At 28.9% G+C, this 18,803-nt stretch overlaps 1 protein-coding gene across 1 annotated transcript in view; it reads left to right on the forward strand.

Moving 5' to 3' along the window:
* Nucleotides 1–3,200: 3,200 nt before the first annotated feature.
* Nucleotides 3,201–18,803, forward strand: part of LOC126846769 (neuropeptide CCHamide-1 receptor-like) — a 75,708-nt gene continuing 60,105 nt past the window's right edge. Inside the window, exon 1 of the mRNA XM_050586557.1 lies at nt 3,201–3,489. The gene's annotated coding sequence lies outside the window, so the exon portion shown is untranslated. The remainder of the gene's footprint in view (nt 3,490–18,803) is intronic.

Consider the following 18,803-nt stretch of genomic DNA (forward strand, 5'->3'; position numbering starts at 1 on the left):
CCACAAAATGTAACTACGATTGTTACGTTTGAAAATATCATCATTTCTATAAAATGTCAGTCAGTCAAACGTTAGCATCCTTTTTAGTATTGCATTTAACTTGTCAATTATACGACCTGTCACTTAAACTCTACATTTGATCGACATGCCTATAATATATTTATTTTTATTGTCGAGTCTTCAATAAATGCCGTTTTCAGTGATTAAATTTAATTCATACATTTGTTTAAAAATTAAAAAAAAAAAAAACTATTTGCTACTATAGGAGGTACTGACTATTTAATAAATCGCCATCGGAGAGTTTTTAGTTTCTTTTAAAGATGACAACTAGTTTCTCGGTTGTTTATTTTCACGTGGCTCACCTTGTCTGCGGATGACTGTTTCCTTTTATATGGATGCTTAAATTGTGTAAAATAATTATACATTTAATTATAACTAATTACGGGGTCGGACACAGACGGCAAAGTAACTTCTTTAGTGTTATAGAATAAGAAATCAAAATTATATTGTATAATATCTTCATCTTATTTAACAATATTAAGTTTTTGTGAACATCAACAAACTGGCCTTAGCCATTCCTTTAGCATGTCAATTTATTTTTTTAAACACTTTCAAAGTTGCAGACAACAGAAATCAGAATTTTCTTTTGTGTATAAAAACTAAAACGTAATGAAAACGCATAAATCTAAATTTAAAAAATTAATCTCATTGTCAGCTTGCATCGAAGCTGTACATTTTTCTAAAAAAAAAAAGTAAACAATTTTATGGAAAAATATTCATAATCGTGGTCGTGGTTAAACCTGTGAGCGGACATGTCTGCTCACCTTGATGGGAATAGTATAAACCATTATTAAAGATTCATAATTACATAAGAAAACGTGTTTGTATGTATAATCATAATCATAATGGTTGGAAAAATTTGAATTTCACAGAAATATGTAAATAATACATTTTATTATATTGTATTTGAAGTTTTAAAAAAAAAAATGTAAACATTGAATATGAAAAGTTATTAAGTTTATGAACTTAATTATAGCTGAGAAGGAATTGATTTTATTATCACGTGGTACCCGTGATATCTTCATGTAGCAAGTCTATAGGTTAAGATATCGCACTTAAAAATACTTTGGACAAGAGTCACCAAGTGTCAGAGAATTGGAAAAGAATGCATCACTTCTTGTGTAAGGTTTTTTTCAAAATCTTTGTCATAATTTAAAGGTAGTTCGATTAAATCCTTTTACATTATGATACTTCTACTAATTTTTTTTTTTTTATTTTTCTTTGAGAGCATCAAAATATCAAAGGAGTTATTATTACGCATGGAGGAGCAAAGGGACTCGACGAGGTAATAACGAGTGGAGTCCCTATGATAGCAATTCCACTTTTTGCTGATCAATTTTTCAATTTTGACTTCCTGCCAGAAATAAAAAAATGTCATTTTAACATTATAATACAACTGAGGATGCCATGGAAAATGCTTTGCAGGAAAGTCTTTATTATACGGTTCACGGGTGAATAAATAATACAATTATTTTCACATTTGACATAAAAACCTATCTTGAATTTTTTTCCCACTGAAAAATATATATTTTTCCCATGTAAATCAGTACTACAGTAATCACATATTACAATCGTCTTAACTCAAATAAGTGCACAAGTCACAATATAAAATTCTAGTTTAAACCATAACATATTGCAAACAAATTAAAAACAGTGTCGGACAATAATATAACAATTATGTTTTATTAAAACCGACAAAAACCCATCGCAAAAAATTCAAAATTGAGTTTTATATACAAATGGATTTGTAGAAAATAAAGTGTCGAAATTAGTCAATTTAACAATTTGTATGGGGGTATGAATTTTGTTTTGAAAAAAGGAACTCGTTCTGAATTAGTAACTTAACAGTTACGAATATATTACATTTATACACCAGAACCATTTTAGACGACGAGAACGGTTATCTGGGATCGTGCAGGTACAGATTGTTAATAAGAGGGTTTGGATGATTTACGAGACGGCTGTGAAAGTGTTTACACTTACAGATAGCAGTTTGTCTAACAGTAAGAAGGTGAAGGTCGTTATGAATTGTTTCGTTTGATATAATATAATGCGAGGCGTTAAGAATTCGGCAACATATTTATTAACACAGGAAAGAGGGGCTATTTTGATATTTAATTTTTTTTCTTCCATTATTTTTTAACTTGTATAAACCCATAAAGGGTCATACATTTTTGAACAAACTATAGACACATGATGAAAATGCCAAGCGTCTGTTAACTGCCAATTTTATCACAGTGGCGAAGCACCTAAATTAACTTTCGTCGTTTGTTGTTGTAATTGTTCATGCCTACTGTAATAAATGTATTTTTTTTTTTTTTTTATTTGATAGTCACCGGTAGACATTTTTGTCAATAGCTATCGACAACATTCCGTTTAGTTGCGCAACATTATTAAGTTGTTTCGGTTGGCTAGTTGTAATTATTAATTTGCGCAGTGTCGAACTTTGTAATTTTTTAGGCATCCAATTGGAATGAACATTATATTGTTGTACCGGATGATTCTTTTAATGCCCTACACAGTACACCAGTGTACTCTTAAAACAATTGCTATTTTGTAGTATTTGTTTTTGAAAACATTTTTAATTATATGTTAGAGTAGAATAATAGACAATATTCAAGTTGTTGTCATCTTTTTGTCCAAAAAGAGACGCTACAGAATTGCAATAATTTTAAGAGTAAACTAGCGTGTAGCGTTTTAAGGTATCACCCGGTATTGTAATTATTGTATGAAACACACTGCTAAGTCGGTGAGATAGGAGAGTAATAAAAATATGTTCAAAACGCCAAACAAGTATACATACACACAACCGGATATATGTGTTTGAGGCCTGTGCGGCGGTAAATTCGATTACCAATAATCAATAGTATCGAAACCGTAGTAAAGACATTATAATATATAATTAATTGTCGAATTGAGTTATGTACAAAAATATGATTTTAATAGGAAAAAAAATACATAATTATAAATACCTTCATAATATTATACGTGTACACTTTTGAGAGTGTACAGGTTATTATGGCACAGACAAGGCAAAGCTATAATAATAATAATTGATAGACTTAACCTTGTCTGGGCGGCGGGTAGTGTATATTATTTTAATTATGAAAATATGTGTTTAGTTTGTGCGCTGTGTTAACGGTGGTAACACTATTTGTAAGTTATCACAGTAAGTTGTAGATGCGCTTTAGTATTTTCGAAATATATACTATAATAATATAGATATATTATTGATAAAATAATTTTGGTGCATTTCCATAAGAAGAAAATTCAATAAAAGAATAATTTGCATTTCGAGAAATCATTTATTCCACCGACTGTGCGGCGTTTTGTGCGTTTATAAATTATTTATACTTTACATAATATAATATATTTTTTTACAGTAGTTAATATACATTTTCAGTGGCATTCGACCGTGAACATCGGTAGGTGAGTTCAAAAATTAAAATTAAAAATTACAAACAAAACGTTGTTTTACCCTCTTGAGTGTTACACGATACAGTCTTGTATAATGTACAATGTCAATGAAATTATTTGCATTTAATATATTATTATATGATATGTGTACTGTATAATATAAACTCGTAACATAACATTAATAATAATGAACAAAAAAAAAAAAAAAAAACATTGTAAATAAATTAGACAAAAAAAATCCGGTTCGCCGCCATGGTACAGTTATGTAAATGAAAACATATTTTGCTTAACTAAAAAACTTTAGCCGAATTTTTAGACTCCAAGAAAAAACTGTCCAAAAAATGTATTAAGAAAATTCCCTGTTTTTCTATCCCCAGGAAATAGCATTAAAAAAATGTCGATCCGACAAGGTTAATAACAGCTTTATTTTTTTTAATTTGAGTATTTTTACTCAAATGAAATAATTGGTCTAGGTCAAGTGCTAATGATGATGATGATTATTATTATTGTTGTTCTACAAAAAGTCTAAAAACTGTTTCTATTTAATTTATACATTACTACTTGTTCTACTAGATATTCTATATGTATATGTAAGTACAGGGAGATCGTTTTACCGTGAACCATTACATTTTTTTTTCATACAGTTTTTATACAGTGTAATCTCAATTTTTCATCAATTTGTACTTCCTCCTTGACTAATTATTTTTATGTCAACTTTTAAAACTTATAAAATTACGAAACATACAAATTTGTGGAATATTGAGATCACATTATATAAAAACATTGTGAAAAAAAAAATTCAATTATTAATTAAACCCAATGAGATATTGAGTGGTTCCCGAAAAAATGAACACCCTGTATATGTGTGTATCCAATATTTCGATTGCGTAAGACTATATTTAGATTCGACCGGTTTTTATTTTTTAATCCGGCCCTAACTATTGATTTTCAAAAAAATCGATGACATAATTAATACTAATTTATGCGTTGTTGTTTATTAAAAAAAAAAAAAAAAACCTATACAAGAAAAACGTTCTACATAATTAAATATAATGTAATAGATGTGTAGCGGGATTTTCAAATTTTTTTTTCTTATGACTTGTTGCTTTTTTCGCATAATTTATTATAATATCAAACTATTTGAAGTATTTTTGCCGTGTTTTCGTGCCTATTAGTAATCTCTTTGCCGTTTCCGTTTTCCGCCTAATAACAGCTATTTTAGGATCTGTCATAGAATTTAATTTATTATAATTGACTTGGAATTTCTGTATAATCGATTTGCTAATAATTTTTTTAGGTTTTTCCTTAACCGCTATCGACGAAATATACACCTACCTACGTTTGTTGAATTTTTGTTTCGTTTAAGTATGCAATTTTCAATGTTTTTATGTGGCAATACTGTCGCCGACCGATTTCGCCCCCCGTCGAGTCTATTTTAACCTCTACCGCTTTACATGCTATTGTTATTTTACCGTTAATCGCGACTCAGGTGCGCACAAAACCTAATAACAATAATTAGCAATCCAATTTGTTTCTTTTTGAACACAAAATAATAAATACATCATGTTCAAATCTCCAGTAAAAACAAATACTGTGCTTAGAGTTCAAATGTAACACACAAATAAAATGCAGAGACACGGTACGACATCTGAAAGCAATAACGCTTTTCCTCTAAACCGGATTTCTCTATAAAATATTATATTAGCATGAAGTAAGAACGCAACGTTTCTTGTAACTGTAAGTAGGAAGTAACCATGGCCACGTGCAGTTTAATTCGGCGAAATCCTTGTCGTTTTTTTTTATTTAATAGTTTTTGAAGAATATTATGTCCTTGAGGAATACACATAAACTGGAATATTTTAATAATAATTGTAATCGTTTTAATAATATGTTTAATAACATTAAATGTAGTTTAAAAAAAACCGTAATGGCATTCTAATGATTTTATAATAATATCATTAATACTTTTTACCTAATCATTACTATATAATAATAAATAGTTGTAGCCATTTATTTCGATTTTTTTTAGTTGAACAAGTTCAATTTCCTTAATTTATATGTTAGAAAAATAACACAATAATCGATAGGATGTAAACTGTAATCAATATTATGTTTTTTATGTATATAATACACGTTGTAATTACAATTTAGGTTTTTTTTTTGTTATAAGAAAAAGTTTTAACAAATTTTTGTAAACCAATACGATAAACAGTAAAAAATAAGTAAGTTTATTGATTAATCTAAAATTATAACCAGTAATTATTGTGGTCTTATACAAATATTTGTAAGAAGATCGTTAGGGATGTTCAACTATCAAATCATTTTTAATACATTGGTTGCAGTAATTGGAGGTTTGTTTACAAAATGCAATCATACTTAAGTTACCTACTTATAAAACCAGTAAACATGTTTTAGCTTCGATGCGGAGCTGAGAAAGTGTTTAATTTACAATGATGTATTTTTTTTTTTAGGAACTTTACAGGTTACAATTCGTACTCTAAAGGTACTTTAATGGGACAACAATTAAAACAATTCACACCTTCTTTTTCAAAATCGAGAAAACTACCCAAAAAACTTACATATTTTTCAATTTCAAATTACGACGCTCTATAACTTTTTTTAATAATTTTCGAATTAGTTCCAAATTTGTGTAGAATTATTTTTTAACATAGTACCGCCCATAAACATTGACAAACCAAAAAAAATAAAGTAAACCCTCTTCTCTAGAAGGGATAGACAATTTTTCTTTATATAAACTTATTTTCAAGCAAAGTTTTAGGGCTGAAAATGTTGGTCAAACTATTTTTTTTTTATCATCAAAGAAAACTCTCTATTCAATTAAGACAATAAAATATATAAAATTAAAACAATATGTATTCATAAAAACGAACACATTTTGTTTGGTGTATAAAAGTAGCAATATACATAATTGTATTACAAAAAGAAAGACTTTTGTTAACATTTTTTAAACATCATCAATATAGATAACAAAAAAAGACTAGGACTCGCGTGATTGAAAGCAGTGAAACAGATTTCCAGGTGAACGGTGACATTAATCACTGACAAGATGACATTTTTCTCGCTTAACATACTGTCAACGTATAACGAATAGCCTTAAAGCGGTATATTTTTGGACTGCTGATCCAGTGAAAACTGAAAATAAACCAGAAACAAGTCTACCACTGTAATTGGCACAATGTAATGCATTTCATATGTTCAACAAATTCGGTTTAACGAAAATTAATCAGACCCTCCAAACATATTAACTAGAATTTAACGTCTGTATTGGTCAAAGTAAAGTAATTTATTTTTTCGCTTTAATAATAATTCCATTATGTTGCAATTTAAAAATGTTAAATTGTCTCTTCGGTACGCATTTAATAAGACAATAACGTTTGTCTATTTAAATCTTTTACCTATTTCAGTACAAACTGTTTAGAATTTATGATCTATGCTGATTTCGTGAAGAGTTTTGATACATTGCATAAAAAAAAATATATAAAAACTCTAAACATTGTGAGACTAATGTTTTCTTTAAAAGTACATATTATCATACAACTGTCGTCTGTCTTACATTGCGTTAGAATTCCATTATTATTTTACCGTTTCTTATCAATGTATGTGTCACTCACTATTCGAGTTTAAAAATACAGTTTGGTCGACAAAAATGTCAAGGCGTTTTTTATTGTCTTCAAAAAGTGTACCAATTATATATTATGTTTCAACACAAACCCCGAAAAACATGTACAAAATACCACGGAATCGGTAAATTCATTCAATCCACCTTAACAAACTATGTACAACAAGTTTTCATACTTAAACAAGTCCTATTATTTTTGTATACACAAATAAATCTTTGCTCGTACCTGTGAATAATTTCTTGAACCTATGTAATCGAAAGAGGAAAGTAAATAAAGCTGTATTTACTATTTAAGTTGTTCGGGATCCAACTCCATTAGTGTAAATGCTTAAAGGACTATAATGAAGGAGACATTCTATTTATAAAGGATGAGGTTAGGTTAGAATATTTGATCGAAATGTACTTAAAAGGCATTTCAATTATGCCAATTCGTTTAAAGGTAAAATCACTAAATATATATATATATATAATTTTTACTTGTAATGCTATTTTTAAATTCAAGTTTGTTCCATTTTGTTGTAGTGACTTTTTTAATAAAGCGAATGATGTTTGTAGAAGCTTTTAAACTTTTGCTTGTATGCAATTTTTCTCTTTTCTTTTTCCTAAACATTATGATATAGTGGCAGGTTTCGGATGTGGGTTAACAGTTGACACGTGATGCTTTTTTAATATAATTTTGTCACATACACGGGCGCTAGCAAACCCTACTCGTATAGTTTCGTTAAAATATCTTGACAAACATTGCATAGGTACTTAAAAAAAAAAGACAATTTAAAAAATCCATTTTAGTTAAGACTTCCAGGCCGTATAATATATTGCACGCCAACTGGAAATGGCCTATTTTCATACCGGACTTATTTTTAAAAAAACATTTTTAATTTGAATACAAAAGTTTTTTTGTTGCCAGGTAAAAGATTTTTGTAAAAAAACAAAAACGAATAAACAAAATACTGGTTCACCTAGTAGGTACAATAATTTTAAAACCCTGTCTACTTGGGAATTTCTATTGTTAAATCAGATACGAATGTTTAACCCCATCCCCCTCCCCCTTGATGTTGTGTTTTATGAATTCTATAGAACTTGATAAGCATCATCATGAAACCGTTTTGTATTGCGCGTAATCAGTTAATACAATATATATATAAGTTATGTGAAAACACATTTTGAAGTTGAATTATTTTTTATTAAAAAATAATAGTTAATTGACATGAAACTTGACTGTATTTTTATATAACACCAGATTAGGAAACAGTATTGGAATAAGATGAACTTTTTCAGTTTTACATATTACAAACAACCCAAAACGTATTATTAAAAAAAAGTAGTAAAAAAACGAGTACATCATTCAAAACTGTTAGTAGATAAAAAATCGTACTTCGTTGAGTTCTTTTTGCAGTTTAAATGTAATACGTTTACAATTTGGAAGAATTTTTTTTTTTTTGGCAATACAACATAGTTTTTATTTTGTTTTTTATTGTCAATAACACCGTTTTTCGGATTATTTAATTAAACAATTCAGCAATTTGTAAAGGTTAGAACAAAAAAAAATAATCTGCATAATTTTTTTATTACTAATTAGTCACAACAAAATGGGACAGGGATAATTAGTTATTTATAAAATAAAGTATTACATTGAATAAAATAATAATTGTTACGAAATCATCGATGGGTATTTTTGTTTCAATGAGAAATACTTACAAGAGTAGTTAGTATAAGTCAGTTAAGTTTCACAGCTAAATTAATTAAGGAAAACCGCAACAATGACACGTTATATTATAACAAAGTTGTTTGTTATATTTTATTCAACATTTTATTGGTCGAGTAAACGTAAAATGTTTTTTTTTTCAAACTACATAACTTCTTTTAGCAATCTAAAGTTCTGGGCGCGCAGACAATATAATTTTAAAACTTTGCTCGAAATATACAAGTTAATAAATGTGTTGATGCTGCGAAAATATACATATATCACGTATAATTGTACCACATAAATAATACTTAACAAGCAAAACGCTGCTGCTTGCGAATACTTGAATTACCGAATTAGATTTCTTACAGTCAAACACAGCTTCTTCTAGTGGCCAAAAAACGAAAATGCTAAATAATTATGAAAACGTACACTAAAAATGATTGTCCTAACAATTTATTTACAAAGAGAATAATCATAAATCAACTGAAAGCCACATAAACATTGTGTTTAAACATATTTCTTTGACATAAAAAAAATAATCAACATAATCTTTGATTTTGTTTGCCAAAGAGTGTACTCGCTGGTAAAAAATGATGCGGGATTATAATTATTATTATAAAATGGAGCGTAAAGCAAATTGTTCAACCTTGTACAATGGTTGGGAAAACTAAAACCAGTCATTGAAAGTAATTCGGAGGAGTCTACATTACCATTTAATAAGTCGCTCATCAAACAACAAATCAGCAACTATTTTCCTCAATTCGCAAAAATTCATCCATAATTGAGCAACCTACAATTTTTATACGAGTCTCTGTCGACAGACATAATATTAAACTTACTACAAAGTACAAAGTAATTTCAGGAATTTATATTGTACATTTTCAATCCGACTTATATATAAAGCATAATTTGGCGACCAAACTGTTGAGCAAAATTCTAGGTGAGGCCTAAGAAGTATAATGTTTTCAACACTTTTAGTAGTTCTGTAAACGAAAGCTAATATGCTGAAGGCTTTATTTGTAAATGAATTTATGTGTAACGGAAAGACCTATTGCTTCCAAGTAAAAACATAAAAAATATGTTATTACAGCGTACAATACAATGGCGTTTTTGGAGAAACAGAGCTAATGTAGAACAACAAAATAAATTTCAATTTTTAATTTTAATCTTAAGTATTGTAAGATTTAAATAGGTATATAACATGGTCAAATAAATCACAATAATTTTGAATTTCGTTTTCCCCGTTTATTTAAAATAACGCCATTTAGCCTTATCTGAAAAATAATTTAGATTTTGTATTTTGTATTTCAAAGATATAAATTATTGTACCGTTTTGTTGTAAACAATCGGTAATTCGTTTTATGTTTAACGCGGTTACTTGGAATATACGGCGAAATAGATAGGCGATTTATATGCATTGTTTTTAGCTATCGTGTTCTGAAGATTAGGTACCTAATTTAAAACAATCAATAAGAATTACTTTGGTTGTATTATAATTTAAAAAAAGTTTAAGCGTGTCAAATTTAAGAGCTGGACAATTTGTATGTGTACAGTTTTTTTTTAAATTTGTTAAGCGACGATTTTTACTCTTGGGTCTGAACACACAAAATAATATTATATTTGTTTTACCGCTGAACGGATTTTGTGATTAATCTGGCGGTTGCCTATTATAATATTATTATCATCAAGCCAATAAATTCTTTCTGCGGCTTTAGTGGTTTCTATTTTTAAAAATTCGCGCACACTGTGATCTGGGTTTATTAAAAATGAATATCCTCTGTTTGCGTAGTCGTATTGACGCATTAAAATGATTAATTTTCAATTTTAAACGGAAACCTACCCACATATTTTTTTTATAGTCGATTACCGCAGCTTTGAACAATTATTGCTCGAGATAAAAGTTTTTTAGAGCTTATAGACTGGGAGGTGGGAAAGGTGGAGTGTAATATTATCCCTAACTACGGACACCATTCACCGGCACTACACCTCCTACTGTCATTACTCCTAAATGCTTTTATCTTTTAAAAAGCAAATCGAGTCCGGTAAACGTATATTGTTGGAAAAAAGTTTAAAGTTATCACTTTCGTCGTCAAAATCGTTTTTCTTTAATTATAACTTAATTTGGTTTGTCGATTTTGATTATACCGTACCTGCAAAAAGTGATATTATGGACTTCATAAGTGACAGCATGCTAGACGTTTTGCTTTTGAATTAAAAGGCGTATTTTTTACAACTCTCACAATACACCATAAACGAAAGCTAAAAAATGGCTATCATATCAAATGTCTATATGTTCTAGAGAACGCCTAAATTTTTACCTATATTATCAATGTTATAACTATATTTAATTTAACTAACTTATGTTATAACTAGGTTTTATGTTCATGTATTGCTAAGGAGTCATATAGAGTACCGCATATGAATCAATAAAGAAATAGTCAAATTGTATAACATTCGCTCTCACCTTCCTAAGTAATGTAGAGTAAAACCTTGGTTTACCTTTTTTTAAAAAATGTTTTGTTCCGGTACAATATTTTTATTACTTTTAATAAATCGGGTATGCCCAATTTTTATTTACCCAAATACCTAAGAGAATTCACCCTGAATTTCTATTTCTAGGTTCATTTGATTTAAATGTTATATTTATATTTCATTGATATTTATGGTAATTAAGGTTAGCAACCGAAATAAATTAAATGTAGTATTAAATTAAATTTAATAAAGACTTTGGAAAAAAAAATAGGCGAATTTTTTTCCTGGGCGAATAAAGATTATTATTATAAAAACTGATTTTGAATGCTTTAATTTTATCCGTTCGAATTGCTATATCAGGGGAATACATTTTCTTCCTTTTATTTAATAATAAAAGGCATTTTATTTATTTCATGATTTTTATACTTTTTTTATGTGGCTAATAATGCAATGGTAAGGGAAATAGTTTTACAGCGAGCAAATTAGGCATCCGAATTGTTAAAGGTATTACCTAATAAAATTGAGGAGGAACCAGGTGCAAAATTTAAAATAAATAAAATTTGATTAAAGATAATATTATGTTTTAACAGTTAAAATTTTTTTTTTTTCACTTAAGTATTAGAATGTAGTTTGAGTTTTTTTGAAGTGAAACCTACTTGTATTAGTATTTAGAATCCGCTAGCCCGAATTGGCTTTTACGTTGTCTCGAGTTTTTATAAAACAAATGTTATAGCAGAATGCGGTGTTGGTTTTTTTTTAATTAGTAAAGAACCCCGAGCGTTCATTACCAATAACCTTACCTGGTATAAGGACAAAAATACATTTTCTTTTAAACTATTCTTACTGAACTACTATACTTTCTCTTATTTAACGAATAATAATTGTATAACTATTTTATGTTGGGCAAGTTGAAAACCACGTTAAAACCGTCAATATCAATCAAATGTATGTCGCCAGAACAAATCTACATAACACATCCGGTTTATAAATATCGGATACAATTTATGAGACATCCGTGTTAATCCGCTCGGATGACCTATAAATTGGCTTAATTCAACAAATCTGAGGCCCTTTGAACACGATTACAGAACCCATCTGGCATTGCGGCCCGATTCGAATTGCAGCCTAAATCATTTAGATCCGACAAACTAGAAATCATGTTATGAAATTGTACGATATTTTCATTCGAATAAATCACAAACAAACTGATTTAAGTACAAATTTATTCCAAAGAACTAACGACCAAATTGTTCCGAACAATATCATATAGATAAAATAAAACCAGATAGTGCACTCTAAAAAAATTAAAAATATGTAAACATACTTTAATAACCTCAGGTCAATGTGACCAAAAAATGAAAAAAAAATCCTTCTGTGAAATTTGACCACACATCGGTAATGTTATTATTAATATTTTCGGCACTATAATTTGGTCCTACTGCATTAAGTTAAACCAATTAAAAATCGTTAGTAGAAAATATATTGTTATACTATCTGGTTTTATTTAATCTGTGATAATACGTTTAGTGGCTTATTTGAAATGCAATTGTTTTGTGTGAAAATTGATGAAAGTATTTTAGTTTTTATCATTGGTAACAGAATAATTATTCCTGTTGGGTTGTACAATAGTTTGAAAACCAACATCAACCATCGCGTGTGCAATACAGTAGCCGGTAGGCATTAAACTAATCAAAAGTTGTAAACTTAAAAAACTATTTATTTTTTTCATCGGTCGTATCGATTGTACTTGTGGAAAAACAAGTTTCCGTACGTTTTTACTTACCTACACAGTTTTACTAAGTTATTTTATGACGCCCGGCATCAGTCCACGGGAATAACTATAAATATTGAAATAAATGCATTTTGCTAGCAATGGAAATCGTATTTCAAAACTTATTCCAACACTATCATGAAGGTTAGCATCGATCACAACGTGTCTGAAATATAAACGAATCGAGCATTTTTTAACAGGACAAAATAACAACTTACGATACAATAATATTTTACGCTGTATCGTATTGCAGTACCTACACATAAAAAAAAAGGAAACGTGTCAGTGTAATGTGTGTATATATACATATACACATTACATTCTTAGGTATATATAGATTCGCTTCCTTAAAAAAAAAATCCATAACACGTGATATAATATATTATGACGAAAAATAATGTGAATTCTCAATTTTTTTTTCAATAAAATTGTTTTCAAATAAATCACATGAGATAATCGTATACGATAGCTGTGTACGTCGCTATGTTTTTCATATTTTTCGTATTATCACCGACTATATACTTTTAAAAAACAGATAGCTCATTCGGCATGTAAACAAAAACCATGACGTCACACTCTGATACCTAAATATAATAAACTAGATTGCCAAGTGCACATGCCGTCAATAGAGACAACTGGAGTTACAATATTTTCCGCCATCTTTGTGGGAATTAGAACCTTACATATATCACATGAAAGTATGTTTATACCAATTATACCTAAGTCGATGATACAGAATCACAAACATATGTACATATATATTATTTTATACACTCACAAATCCCACAATAATGGCGGACGTCGACTTAAATTCTTATCAATAGTTATCAATCTAGTTTATTATATATATATATATGTGTGACATCACATGGCTCAAAATGAAATCAGTGTGACCGCAGATTCAAGCTTAAAATTTCATATAATACATCACAGATTAGATAAATAGAAATTAGCTCTAATAGCTGTGTTAATATAGCCGGTTATCATTTAAATCTTATGATTGGTAAGATATGTAAATGATTTAAATGTAGTGATATTGTAAAATATTCATGCGGCTACACTGATATCATCTTCGTGAGTAGTTCGTTCGCGACCGATTAAGTTATCTGCTTTCACATTATAGTCAGCGGCGTTATTAGGTTTCAAGATTTTTCCATTTTTCTTATTTATTTTTTCTCATGGCAACGGATATCTGGTTGTTCGGAGTTCAAAGCCTTGTTAAAAACTACTATTGTTATACAAAAAAAAAAAAAAAAAATCACCGTCTGCCGATAATTTCATAAATCAATTTTTCGTCGATTATTTATAAAATTATCACCACCGAGATCGTGTACGTGTATCTATACATTTTCAGGCATTAAAATATAATTTTTCAATTAGCGAAGAATTTGAAAAGTTCCTGATTGAATTACACGTTATAATGTAGGCGTTTCTGTTAGCATGTAGGTATTTTCGAATGAACCATCCGTGCAAGCATGTCCCTCTGTAATTTGGCTTCAAGTATAACGTTGCTAAAAATAAAATTAACAATTTTTCACTGCAAATGCTGATTGTAGCGGCTTTTGCAATCTGGATGTCCGTAAAGTAAATAAGTTTGAAACCCGTTTACGATTTAACATCACCGGTGACGTGACTGTAAGCTATTATAATCAATCATGATCAAATATGCAAGTTTATATTATTACAAGGGTCGGTGAACTTCGGCGAAATCGAACTTCCCAGTTGGTTCTTTTTTTTTTGTATTAATTACAAATTTCAATAAAGCCTACATATAGCACGAGTTCCTTTGTTCCATTATATTCAATTTGTATTGTTAACTCTGCCGAAGAGCCGTTTGTTTTAATAGCATGACTATTATGTATCTTGAACAAAACGGAGATGATATTAAATAAGACGAACACGCATAAATCACGGCTATTTCTATAGACGAACTTAAGTCAATTCCACGTTTAAATGTTTTTTTTTTTTTAATTTCGTTGTTTGCATAAATGTTGTAATTTTCATTTGCCAAGACGTTCAATGAATCACTATTGGAATTTTTTTTTTAATCAAACAAATTAGGTTCTTAAATTTAATCAAACAAATGAAAATGAACTCAGAATTCCAAATAGTTTTAATTTATTTTTTTACACAGTTCAAACAACTCGTTTATCAAGTGGTTATATAAATGAGTATTTTTTTAAAATAATATGACCATCTGAGTTCTGTCTTATCTTTTTAAAAATGGTCTGTCAAACATTGGAACTTATATAATAAACTATTCTTTTTCTGGTAGTTATTTCAATTATTCAGTTTTTAATATTTAGTTTACATAGACCTTTTTTCTTAGAATAGTTTCCAAAAATGTACTTTACAGGAAACCTCAAAAAAAAAAAAATTAAATAAGTAAAAAAATATGTACAATGTACATATATAATATTATTTTATCTTTTTAAAATTGAATGATTGTACATCTCAATAATAACAGTTTAATAGTTTATTTTCAGTTACATCTAAAAGTCACATGTTCGCTTTTTTTTACTGTTTAGTTAAAAAAAAAAAGCAAGAACGCTGTTTTTGTACAAGATACTGTAAAAGTAGACACTCTTGTAAATTATTTGTCCTTAACCCTTAACTCCACAAGTTTTTTTTCCCAATAATTACACTGGCGGTGTATTTATTACACCAATGTAGCTCACACAAAAAACAATATGGTATCATATACAGCTAGCTTCACTTATTAAATATCAACTTATAAAAGAACCTAATTTTTTTTTTTTATTTAATTGTAACGATTTGCTTAATGAAAAAATAAAGTTAAAGTTAAATAAAAGTTTGGTGTACAAAATACATCAGCGCGTGTGGTTAAATTGAATTCTGTTTGTGTGATTTGTTTTCAAAAGCAACTCTTAAGTATGTTTAATTAATATGCTTTGGGCGTGGGTTGTGTTAAACACTTTCGTGTACACAATGCGTCATAATTAAAATGCCCAAAAAAGTTCTGAAAACGGTTTTTAATCAAACATTCTTTACTTGGTGAAAATCACAAATGGATGTAACTATAAAGAAACCGTTTTAAATTACTTAAAAACGATTATACCTACTGTAAAACGAGCCGTCATTGATATATATATATATATATATTTTAAATTAAAATTAAGCTGCAAAGCAAAGTATTGAGATACAATATAATATTAATTATGTACTTTTATTAATGCATAAAATGTAATTTTATTTGAATTCGACTTTTTCGTTTACGGCAAGGTCGTCTACAAAGCTGGTATCTACTTTGTAAAGGCGTTTTTAAATTGGGGGTTGAATTAATTCGTATTTAGAAAATTAAAAAATCAATCTTTTCCTTGCAAGAATGTCGACTGATTTTCTGTCTCAATCATCTCCAAAAACCCTTGACCAATTTCCAAATGGGGTGACAATAGATCTTAATTTAATACAAACATATTCTCATAATTTTAACATTAGTAATAATTGCTGTAATATATATTTGCCATGAAGCTCATATGGAATTTGATTTATAATGTTATGTAATCTTTTTAATGTACTATTTAAATCTATTTACTTTCCAAATAATGAACACACTGTTTACATACCGAAAGAATCAATATTTTGTCTTACGGAGGGAGTAGGTGAGAATGGGTTAAATTACTCGTTGTTAACATTTTTGATCCGGTTTTTTTCCCATGAAATAATCGTATTAACTAATTAAAACAATAGTCTGTAATTCTACCTGGTTATCTTGTGAAAAACAAAAACTTTATTGCTCATATTGCTCGGTTGCTAACTACGCGAGATCGGTCATTTTGACACCGATTATTTGTTGGTCTGGTCTTTGTCTACAGTGCTGTGCTACTAAGCAAAAAACAATAATTGAAAAATATTTGTTTAAAAAAAAAAAAAAAACCATACCGCGAGACGGACTGAATCGAAATTATACACAACTAATACAACGTCTTAATACAATTATGTAATAAAACCACAACTAAAGCTCCAAGGTTCGATTATGGTAAAATATGCAAAATACATTTTTCCACGTGCATTATTGAGAGTACCTATACAAAACGAAATACGACCAATTTTTTTCTGCTAGTTGGCAAAAAAAAAAAAAATACAACAACAACACACAAGTGCATTAAATTTACAGCGTCGGTACGGCATAATAATAATAATAATAATAATAATTCACTCAAAGCGACGAATGTTTGTGGTCGACGAGACCAGTATAGTGTTTTTAAGTTAAATAAACAAAGCGTTATTTTTTTCACAATAATAATATTATCTGTGTGTGTGTGTGTGTGTTTCCAACAAAACTGACCCAAATCGAAACGGAAACGTTTTATAATAATAACAATAATATATGCCGGTCTAGACGACTTTTTGTGCGTCTAGATGAAGTGATTATTCAGAATTAGCATACTTTAACATAAATTCGGGTAGGTACGCTCTGAAAGTTATTTTTTTTTCCCACGCGATTCCACCGATTTACGTCATCCAGTAATGTCCAACAGACGTATGAGTATAAAAGACAAATTATAGCCCCCAAATAACATGTTTGTATCCGTCGATAACGATAATGATAATAATTTACCTACCACATTTGGCTTGTCATTATACCGAATCTAAAACAATATTTACTCTATTAAACGACACACGGTGACGCGCTTACGTCGACAATTGATCTTGACCGAATAGAAAAATATAATATACAAACAATAAGTAGACAATATATAAGCTTTATACCATCGTAGCTATGTGATTTTGTGAATAATTATTGTAAAAATCCGTGATATTTATTGTTTCTTCCGCGATTTATCAAATTTACGACGGTGTTATCATCATGTTATCAGGCCCCGGACACTGATAACGCTGGAATGGTACTTATCACACGAAAACGCGTCGGCCATCTTCTTGAAACAACACAACTATAATGAAGTTTTTATTTATAGACTTGTATTATTCGTTGTGTATACATAAAATACTAAATAGGTCGTCACAAAAATGCCGTCACTTTTTTGTTTACATTGAAAGTGACCTTTCTGCTTTCATCAGCTATTCTTTAATATTACCATAATGGTGTCATCGCCTAACCTAACTTTTTAATATGCATCATGGAAAAGAAATGTAACATTTTTACCTTCTATAAAATTGGTACACAAAATGGCTGCCTCCCAAGTCGGGACATTTTTCAATCTGGATACGCGTTTTATTTATCGAGCAGTGTGATGTGTATGTGTTTCCAATAATACTAAACTAAACTGTTTACTGTTATCTTAACGGTACAGATATCGGCTATTGTTTGACAAATGCAAACAGCTTACTATATTATATTACAACGGGTTATATTAATTTTTAAAATTGTATTAAAATTTGTTAAATATCTTATTAAATAAATATTTTATCAAGGGGAATGAAAGCCGACGGGTTTTTAGGAGTTTTACATAGGCAATATAGGCTTAAGAAAAAAGGGGTTTTAATAAACTTCGACTATGGCGATTTATTAACAGATACATTTTTATGAGCTAGGTAAGGTAGGTTAATAGGTTCCTTAAAAATAGACATATTATACAAAAATGACCTTGCGTTTATTTATAACGACCGCTTGATTGGAAAAAAAATCAAACGACGAAATTTTTATCCATTAGAAAATCATACTTATTATTATTATTAATTTTGTTCACTTTCAATTTTCCAGACTAGTTTATACATAAATTGTCAATTGATGTATAAAGACATCAATTTATGTATTTAAATTCAGTTATATA

Source organism: Adelges cooleyi, unplaced genomic scaffold (genome assembly GCF_023614345.1).
Source record: "Adelges cooleyi isolate 19-005CV unplaced genomic scaffold, UGA_ACOO_1.1 ACOO_flye_CR_arks_rails_tigmint_CR_PRNA_9, whole genome shotgun sequence".
In the NCBI taxonomy this organism is placed as follows: domain Eukaryota; kingdom Metazoa; phylum Arthropoda; class Insecta; order Hemiptera; family Adelgidae; genus Adelges; species Adelges cooleyi.